Consider the following 10,053-nt stretch of genomic DNA (forward strand, 5'->3'; position numbering starts at 1 on the left):
GCCACGGGCGTAATTGTTACTGAATAACATCAATTAACTACTGTTCACTCAAACAGAACAGCTCCCAGACAGAAACAGAACCCATCCAATCTCTAATGGTCTTATATAATGTTGCAGGACCAAAGCTGGAACAGTGTAGGACAGTGTCAAAGGCCAACTGTGAAAATGGCAAGTACACTAGAAAGGATGTTAAATGCAGCATGTAAACGCACTGTGAAAACATACATTTTTAAAACTGGTTGTTAAACTGAAAACTCGGTGAAAAGAGCAACCATCAGTGTCTCCTGCTCAGACTGGGCAGCTGAGAGGGATAGCGTCTGATTCACTGACTCTTTGGTGGAAAAGTGCAGTTGATATGAGGTTACTGGATCTGAAGATGTGTTGCGGGGGCACCTCACCACAAGAACTTACCCTGTTCCAGGAAACGTCAGCTTTCATTAAGTGAGTTATGTGTAACAGTTAAAGTTGCCCCTCTCTGGTACAGCGCGCTATTGGATACCATATAATCGCAATGTCGTGCGTTTGAGTCCAGCTCTTGACATTTGTTGCATGACATCCCCCTGCTCTTATTTACTATACATCATTAAATCAAGCAGAGAGGCCATAAAAATAACCGAAAAAAGCTTCGTTGCTAGATCAAACTAAAGAGCAGATGTAATGAAGCTGGGCTACATGCTTCTTTGACATGAGAGAAAGTTGGCCGACTCAGCACCAAAATATCCTCCGTTATCTTGAAACCTCTCGGTTCTCACCCTATTAGGAGCACAGAATGAATTTTCACTTGCTGAGGTTGTTGCTTTATTTATTTATTTAGTGAGATTAATTTGTTATTCTTGTTATAAAAAAAACGGTGGCGGCAGCTGACATTTTTCGGTCAAGATTGAATCGAGTCGATGCGGCAGGCCAAAGCCAACAAGCCTCCGCCAGAAAGAACTGAACTCTTGGCTCAGCAACACAGAGTTGATTTGGATGAGCATGCTGCATAAAGAATGCACCGAGGATTAAGTGAAATCGCTGCATAAGTGTGATTTATGAACCATTCTGCGTCAACAGGCTGTGATTGGCTTCCACTCCTTCTACCCCAAACAAATTAAGACTCATTCAACTCTGCTATGTATAATTCTTTATAACAGGTCTAATGTCCAAGGTTTCTCTGCCGTCACTGCTTAACTCACAAGTTCTGGCTCTCCTTATGAGCAAAACAAGCGTGCATGTTATACTAATTTGTATATTCTGGTACAATGTATAGTTTCATAGCAGATTCAGCGATAGAGATGCAGGTAATAGCACATATTGATTTGTAGGTGTGAGGAAAAGGGGTTCTCACTCCTTACTGAGATCCCCAGATAAAATTCAAAGTGTAGCCGTCTGTGGAAACATGAAAGTATTTAGACGAATAAATCAGGTTTCTAGTCTGATGCAAGTGATTTGATCAGACAGCGCTGTCTGAGTCAACTGCATGAGTCAACCTGCAAGCACATTTCGATCCACTGGATGCGAGTGTGAGATGACATGATTATCTTCATCTGACAAAACAACGTGACCAAAGCTAAACACGACTGTGTTTACTAAGCATTTGCGGTGGCGCTAATGTAGCCTAAGTGTATAACAAAAAGTGGTAATTCTGATCTACTAATCTTTGCGTACAAGCATTTTGCACGTGGAAATCTAGCTAACCCTAATCCTAACCACTTTGTAGGAGACCTTTAGCGCGTCTGACTCAATTAATATGTATTTTGAGAAGTGGCAGTGGTAGGGCTCAAAAAGGAGGAGGAGATTATTGACTCACATTAATTTTTTAAACCAAAACAAGCATTATTGCAAGGCAAGGCAAACTTTATTTATATAGCACCTTTCATACACAAGGCAAATACAATGTGCTTCACATAAAACAGAAAAAATACATAAAATGACATTAAAAACGAAAAGCAAGAAAGATGTTGAGCAGTCACTCTCACACTAGTGACATCTCTGGTCAGCCAGTATAACTTCCCTGAGAGTGACTCCCTCAATTTTTCCTCTCAAAAAGGAAATCAATTTATATGAGATCTCGAAGGATTCTTCGAAGGAGCCTAGAGTCTTTCCAGTGGTCTTACCCCACCCTATAGGCAGGCCCCACAGCCCCTATAGGACTTGTAAATGTTCCTGTAGAACAATACATAGATCATCTAAACAATTCCAATTATAAACTTCAAGAAATCCTTCAATTCTCAATACAGTTTTGAGGATCCCTTCAGAGCGGATAAACTACTCACCAGAGTTCATCTAGACTCCTGTTGGGATCCTGTTCGTGACGCCAATTTATGAATAATTTTGCATAAAATAGGTAAAACATGAATAAAAGAAATAAAATAAATAAATAAAGATAACACCTGTTACATCTACATACAGATAATTTAGCAGAAGGCCACAGAGAAAAGGAATGTTTTGAGCCAACTTTTAAAAGAGCTGACAGTGGGAGCACATCTCAGTGCTTCTGGAAGTTTATTCCAGTAATTGGGAGCATAATTACTAAAAGCAGCTTCACCTGATTTAGTTTTCACCCTGGGAACAACTAAGAGACCGGTCCCAGATGACCTCAGAGGTCTGGGTGGCTCATATCCTAAGAGCAGGTCAGAAATGTATTTTGGAGCTAAGCCATTTAGCACTTTATAGACAAGCAGAAGGATTTTAAAATCAATTCTATGGCACAGTGGAAGCCAATGCAGTGACCTAAGAACTGGTGTAATGTGTTCTGTTTTCTTAGTCTTAGTCAGAACTCTGGCAGCAGCATTCTGAATCAGCTGTAAACGCGTTTTTTTGGGGAGACCGGAGAGAAGACCATTGCAGTAGTCTAACCTGCTGGTAATGAAAGCGTGTATCAGCTTTTCTAAATCAGGTTTTGACATAAGACCCTGTACTTTGGTTATATTTTTAAGATGATAAAAGGCTGATCTTGTAATGCTATTGATATGTTTGTTAAAATTGAGATCAGCATCCATAATAACACCAAGATTCCTAGCTTGGTCTTTACTCTTGAGAGACAGGGAGTCAAGGTGAGCCCTAATTGTCTGTCTCTTTTCCTTGGTACCAAAGATAATTACCTCAGTTTTGTCTTTATTTAGCTGAAGAAAGTTTTGGCACATCCAGTCATTCATTTCCTCAATACACTGAATAAGAGAATCTACTGGACCAAAGTCGCTTGAAGAAAGAGATATATAGAGCTGAGTGTCATCTGCATAATTGTGGTAGTGAATGCTATTTTTCTGTATGATATGTCCTAGTGGAAGCATGTAGAGGTTGAATAAAAGAGGGCCAAGGATTGAACTCCACGTCATACTGACCCTTTCAGAGACAAAGTCACCGATAGACACAAAGTAGTTCCTGCCTTGCAGGTAGGACTTGAACCAATTTAAGACCGGGCCAGAGAGTCCAACCCAATTGTCAAGTCTATGTAATAATATTGTGTGATCAACATTGTCAAATGCAGCACTAAGATCCAGAAGTACAAGGATAGAAAGCTTGCCTGAGTCTGTGTTTATACGAAGATCATTCACAACTCTAATAAGGGCCGTCTCAGTACTATGATGGGGTCTAAATCCGGATTGGAAATGGTCAAAGTGGGCATTTGAAATTAAATAGTTGTTAAGCTGGTTGAAGACAATTTTTTCCAGGATCTTACTAATAAAAGGGATATTGGAAATAGGTCTGTAATTACTTATCACAGAGGCATCCAGGCAACTCTTCTTTAACAGAGGCTTAATAACAGCAGTTTTCAAAACATTTGGGAAAACACCAGACAAAAGAGAGCTGTTAACAATTTGCAATAGCTCATTCGCCAAACAGCTAAAGACATTTTTTAAAAAGCTTGTGGGCAGAGGGTCAAGGCAGCAGGTGGACGACTTAAGTTGTTGTATAGTGTCCTCAAGTGTTGTGTAGTCAATAGCAGTAAAATTTGCCATATTACTTACATTATTTATGCGTGAAGGAAATGGAGGCACCTTCCTGTTAGACATGGAAGCACTGATAGTTTGTCTGATACTCACAATCCTATCACTGAAAAAGGCGGCAAATTCATTACATTTAGCAGTAGAAAGAAGCTCTGGGGCAATTGATGCTGGAAGATTTATCAGTCTATCAACAGTAGTAAAAAGTGTACGTGCATTGTTTGTATTTTCATTCATGATCTTGGCAAAAAAGGATTGTCTGGCATTTCTCAATTCTATGTTGTAGTTTTGGAGCTCCTCTTTGTAGATAGATTCATAGTGAACCTGGAGTTTTGTTCTTCGCCATTTACGTTCAGCCTTTCGGCATTCTCTTTTCCGTTGTTCCACAGACAGCATTTCTCCAGGGTGCTTTTTGCTTACCAGAGATTTTCACCTTAAATGGTGCAATGTCATCAATGGCATTCCTAATTTGACAATTAACATTTTCAACAAGGTCATTAATACAATGCGCAGTGGGCATTTGTGACATAGACATTGCGTTCATAAAAGCTGCAGCAGTATTATCATTGATGTAGCGTTTTTTAACAATTTTTGGCCTAGCTTGTAGTTGCGGTATTTAATGCCCGGTGTGGTATTTAACACCCAGACAAAGTATGTCCTAACGTCTCGCCCTGAGAAAGCCACGGCTGCTGTGTTATTTGTTCAAAGGCACAGCAGGCAGAGAGGACGACAAATAAGAGAGAGGATGTTCCATTTTGGTAGATGTGCACTCTGTAGCCTACTGATATTGCAGCTCAGGTCTATATAAATTGCAACTGACTTGACTATGGATCGGCCCCTGTCCATCTGTCACGCACAATATATCAGATGCCACTGATTGGATTTTATGAAACTCTGAAACTCTCGGGAATAATGTGCCTCATTGCTCCATTTAGGCATTTTAAAAATTGCACTGACTGGCCTAAGAGGGGTGCCAAAGCGTTTGTTTAATTGTCTGTATGTCAATAAAGAAACATGAGATAACATATTTTTTACTTATTGCCCCACCACAACTCTGCATCCTTTTGTGGTGGACAGCATTTTTACTGTTTGCATCAGCGCTAAAATGGAGAAAGCTGTGCTCCTTACGTTTTAGCGCACGTCTTAGTAAAAATTCAGTTTAAAAGGATGGCCATATGTTTGGATGTCATGAAAGAATCCGGGGTAATGTACTCTGAACGCATGTATCGGCTCTCGCACATCATAGGAAAAAAGAGCAAATCAGAAAACGTGACAACATCGCCTGAGGCCTAAACTGTATGTGACACAGTCTAATGTGCAGCAAGCCAGTAATGAGAACCTGCTGTATGGACCGTGTGTTTCTCCTGGGACTCTGCACTGCAGCCTTGTCCATCAGACCCGGTAACCATGGGCCCCACTGAAACATCCGACTGTAAAACAGTGGGAGGTATTCAGGAGACACCTGCTTCACTCTCCTCTGGGGCCACGCATGAGGCCTGACTCCAGTGCCAAAATGTACTGGTCTGACTGATGTTATTTGATGCAATGCCATCACCAAGGTGAAGGAGATAAAAATACAGTATGGTTATGTAATTAGATGTCCTCTTTTTCAACTTTAAGCACTGGCTCCCTTGATGTCAGAAGTGGGTGTCGGATACTCAGGAATTAGAAAGCAATTCAACAAGGAGTCAGATATTCAGTGTTCAGGATGTTGGTCCCAGCACATGTGCAGGAGCAGCAGCTGGTGGGTTATTGTAATGTAGCTAAATGGGAATAATTTAATGTTTAAAAATCCAGTTATTGTCTGTGCAGGATGTGACTGGATAGAAACCACTGGATGATAACCGAGGATATTTACAGTTGAATGACAAATTTGTGAGTTGCTGGATTTCCCAGATTGGCAACACGTGTCGATCTGAGCTAGCTTGATCCAGCTGAGCTCAGTAGCAAACCAAGAGAGCTTTAGCATGAGTTTTGTTTATCTAGTGATTTCAGTGTAGCCTGATTTGGTTTGTTTCAGCGTTTGATGATTTGATCGTTTGTCATTTTCTGTCAAAATGATGACAGTGCAGACACATTCGAGTGTCAATTAGTGAATTAGTGAGTCAGTCTGTATTCTAAAATTGTTCCTATGGAATATTATTTTATTTTCCATGAGAATCTATTTAGTTTGTGATACAGATGTATTTTAAGGAACTTGAATCTTTTTTAGGAAATTGTCTTTTGTTTAATCTATATAGAGAGAAACGCTACGAGTGTGTTAATGCATTTTATGTACTTTACTGCGCTTTGCTTCACTTTAGCCCTTTAATGCCCATCTATGAATGGTTTATGTGTTGAAAGTTCTAGTTCACTCCAAAATCTTCTCACTCCCATGTCAGTCGAAACTCCATTAAAGTTCGTAACACCACCAAACACACAGCGAATTAGCCCCTGTAGTTCCATCTCAGCTTTCTACCAAACTATTCAAGTTAACGGGGCTGTCTTTCTACAGCTCCAATAAAAGCATAAAATGTTTATCACATTTCTCCAAACAGCTTGTGCTGCATAATCCAAGTGTTTAGTAGCCAAACGATTGCCTTGAAATATTTTCCTCACTCACAATACTTTGCTTGAGTGTGCCAACAGTTTCTTCCAACTCACCAGCCTAGCAGAAGTTTTGGGGGTGAAGCACGCTAGCACAGCAGCAAGCACAGACTTCAGCCTTCACCGCATATCATTTAAGATTACTTACCATTTAGCTTTAGAGCTGATAAAAGTTCTCATTTTGTCACTTTTGAGATGCTAGTCATTTACTATCAGTCAACATAATCTATGCTAAAGAGCACCGGAGCGACCAATCTACCAGGGACACATGGATGATTTTGGTGTCTGTGTTTTCATCAGTTAACTTGTAAGTTGACCAACAGGGCAATTTCCCAAAGAATTTGTGTATTCCCTTAAGAACTAAGATTAAGTTCACTTAAAAAGAAAACAAAACTTTTATGAAGAACAGTTGTCTTACCCTCCCTCATAATATTGCTTTCTGATATTGTAGCCATTTCTGCTGCAATTGTTGCCCAATTTCTCCAAGGGCATCATTAAAGCTTCATCAAAAAGCTTTACTTAATGTATGAACAATCCAGGCTTCTTTATATTGTCTTTTAAATGTTGCCTTTATGTTTAAAATACCATACAGCGCATGTCAGTTAAAGTCAAAGGACATAAAATAATTTTGATAATCTAATGATTCAATTGTTGACACAATTGTGAAATAATTTAGAGTATGCAAAATATATTTTAATTTGCATAGCTTTAAGCATTTTTCTAAATAAATATCAAATACTTTGGCACAGGCTGTGGAAAACTGTGACAGATTTTCCAGCAATTCCGTACTGGGAAAATGACCAAAAAAAAACAAGGAAAGAGAGGGGAGAATGGCTGATATCTTTAAACAGCTTGCCATGTGTATTTTCACGAGTGGATGTTCCATTACAGCAGAGCGCAACATGGCTGAAAAATCCATCAGAGATGTAAAAGGATATGGTGTGATCACTTGTTTCCACTGGTGAAGCAGGGAGGGGAGCTTGTAGCATTGTAGTCCTGCTCATAAAAAGCAGACACGGCATTGCCTTCCTCTCCTGTTGTGTCACACTGAGCTCCATCAGCCCGGCCCAGAATGCCTTTGTTGCGGCGTGAAAAAATACCTGCAGAGTTGGGTTCCCTCTTCAGTCAGCTTTGAAACTAATACAGGCCTCCATATGCTGAGCAGAGCAGAGTGGAACATGTGACACTGTTGCTGCCACTCTTTTCCGTTTTGAGTTTTTTTTTTCCGCAAATCATAAAGAAACTTCACAAAATCCCTGTGAAGGTTACATTCCATTATTTTGTTCCATTTTTTTTTTTTTTTTCAGTTTACGGCTTGTGACAATTCATGAGCAGCTTGCGGATTTAACTTGACTGTTGTTTCAGGTGCAGGTGGTGCGTAATGTGGAGTCTGGACTGTGTAAAGGTGTTTATGTGTGCCAAAGGCTTTGACACTTCTCCACATGCCACCAATGGACAGCAAAAAACTGCTGCACCCATCACTGAGTATGGCAGAGCCTCTCGCATGTCTGATTTACAGCTGGAACTTATGAGTCTGTCACATGTCCCACCATTTCAACATTCATTTAGTTTAAGTGTTTAGGTAGGCTGTACATTCAGAAAATTCTGTGTTCTCCGTTGAGCCACGCTAGTAATGTCAAAATGTATTACTTCTCAATGCAATGGGTCACTGGACTGGTTCAGCTTCTTTTTTTTTACCTGACAGCGGGTATAAGTCAAGTTATAAGTCAAGTTGTTAGTCAAGTTATAAGTCATCCAGCCAAGAGCCTAGATTTTTGATGCACGGCCTCCTGCAGTGAGATTCCACTGTGATACAGGACCTTCTGTTTTGTGACTGTGGCTTCAATATCACAGACACACTCTGGTACCTGCAGCCAGCACATGCTTTCCAAGTATCAAACAATTTCATGGAGGTTTGCATTCTTGGTTAATACCTCAAAGATTAAAGGAAGAATGCTTTATATCAAAACAGAGGAAAACAAGGCGTATCATGATTGCCTTGGCTTGCCAACAGATATGAGGGCGCATCGTTCGTATTTGATCTGAGTTCATTGTTGTAGGACAGATACGTAAATCACACTTTATAGCACATGCAGCTATCTGGACTGTCTGGCTTTGTTTTGTGCAAGGTTACTGCCAGGCCAAGACTTCACAACCTGATTTAATGAGACCCAGTGCATCTGTTCCCGGTTTCACACCAGTGCCATCAAGGCCTAAGTGGAAACAAGCTTCACTCTAACACCCTGGACTTTGTTTTTGAAGATCATACAATTTTTCATTGAAAACTGCAGTTCCATTTACTTTTCTTGAATTTGGACATCTGTGATGATGGGTGTCTTATTCAGTCTGTATTTGAAATATGTCCAAACATGTAATTACTGCTGTCAAAGAAGACAGAAGTCCTTTTCCAGTTGAAAATTCCCTTTACTTCTTTTGTGTTCTTGCTATTTAACTACTGGACCACCTTTTGCTGTCAGTCATTTGAAGCATCAGAATATCAAAGAATATGAAAGAGCTGCATGCAAACAGCTTAGAGTCCATGTAATGCAGCACTTCAGCCTGCAGCCCAAAACTCTTGGCACCCCTCGTCTCTGGGAGCAATGAATGTGCGCCCCCAAGGTTGGCAGTAAGACAGGGCTATGGATATTTTCCCAATGACTAGAGGAACTTATGTCTTGAAATAAATGACTTATTTTATTTCAAATGACAGACCCACTTCTTTCCTAACACACTTGCCTTTGGCAGGCCCTCAGTCGCGTCGTTCAGCAACAACAGAGGTTTGCTCATTAAAGTATCCAGTGGGAAACACTAAATGTTGATTTCACTGGGATTCCGGGAAGCCGAAGCAAAATACATGTGCTTCTCGAGGGTCAAACCTATCATCCCTCTTTGATTGAGAGTACGTTTCTGCTGCTGATGCTGTTGTGGCAATGGGTGAGCTGGGTTTTGAGCCTTGGTTGAGATTTTGTATTGGTGCTAAAAAGAGTAGAATTTTTGGTGAGATTTGATTTCTTGACACTAAAGCACTCTCTAGTAATTCAGATGACGGAGAAATAGTGCCATAAATTCAGAAAGAAATTTCACTCCAATGACGGTAATCATAAGAGTGTACTGTGTTATGCACTGCAAAAATATGCACGTTAAGTCATTTAGTCACATATTCAGTCATAAAATCTTAATTTGCTTGAAACCAATTAAACATTCTGCCTCAAATGTGATGTAATTACATCTTTTTCACCTGTTTCATTTTCTACAAACAAGCGTCAATATGTTGAAATAAGGCAGAATAAGGCAGATCTCTCCACTAGAATGAAGAAAATGACATTTCAATCCAAGTTCTTGAAAGAAGTTGATTTGTGCTGGAAGCAAGTGAAGTTACTTCACCCCACTGGCAGAAGATTTTAGGACTCAATACTTTATTAAATGACTTGTTAAGATGAATACTATTTGCAGTGTATCAACAGTGACCTGGGTAGTCATTCATACCTCCTTAAAGCCATTGATTCAGACATAATATTTGCATGCTGGCTTCAGTGAATGA

Source organism: Centroberyx affinis, unplaced genomic scaffold (assembly GCF_046629955.1).
Source record: "Centroberyx affinis isolate AG114_WGS23_722 - 3 ecotype Tasmania unplaced genomic scaffold, CSIRO-AGI_Caff_v1 ptg000780l_1, whole genome shotgun sequence".
Taxonomy (NCBI): domain Eukaryota; kingdom Metazoa; phylum Chordata; class Actinopteri; order Beryciformes; family Berycidae; genus Centroberyx; species Centroberyx affinis.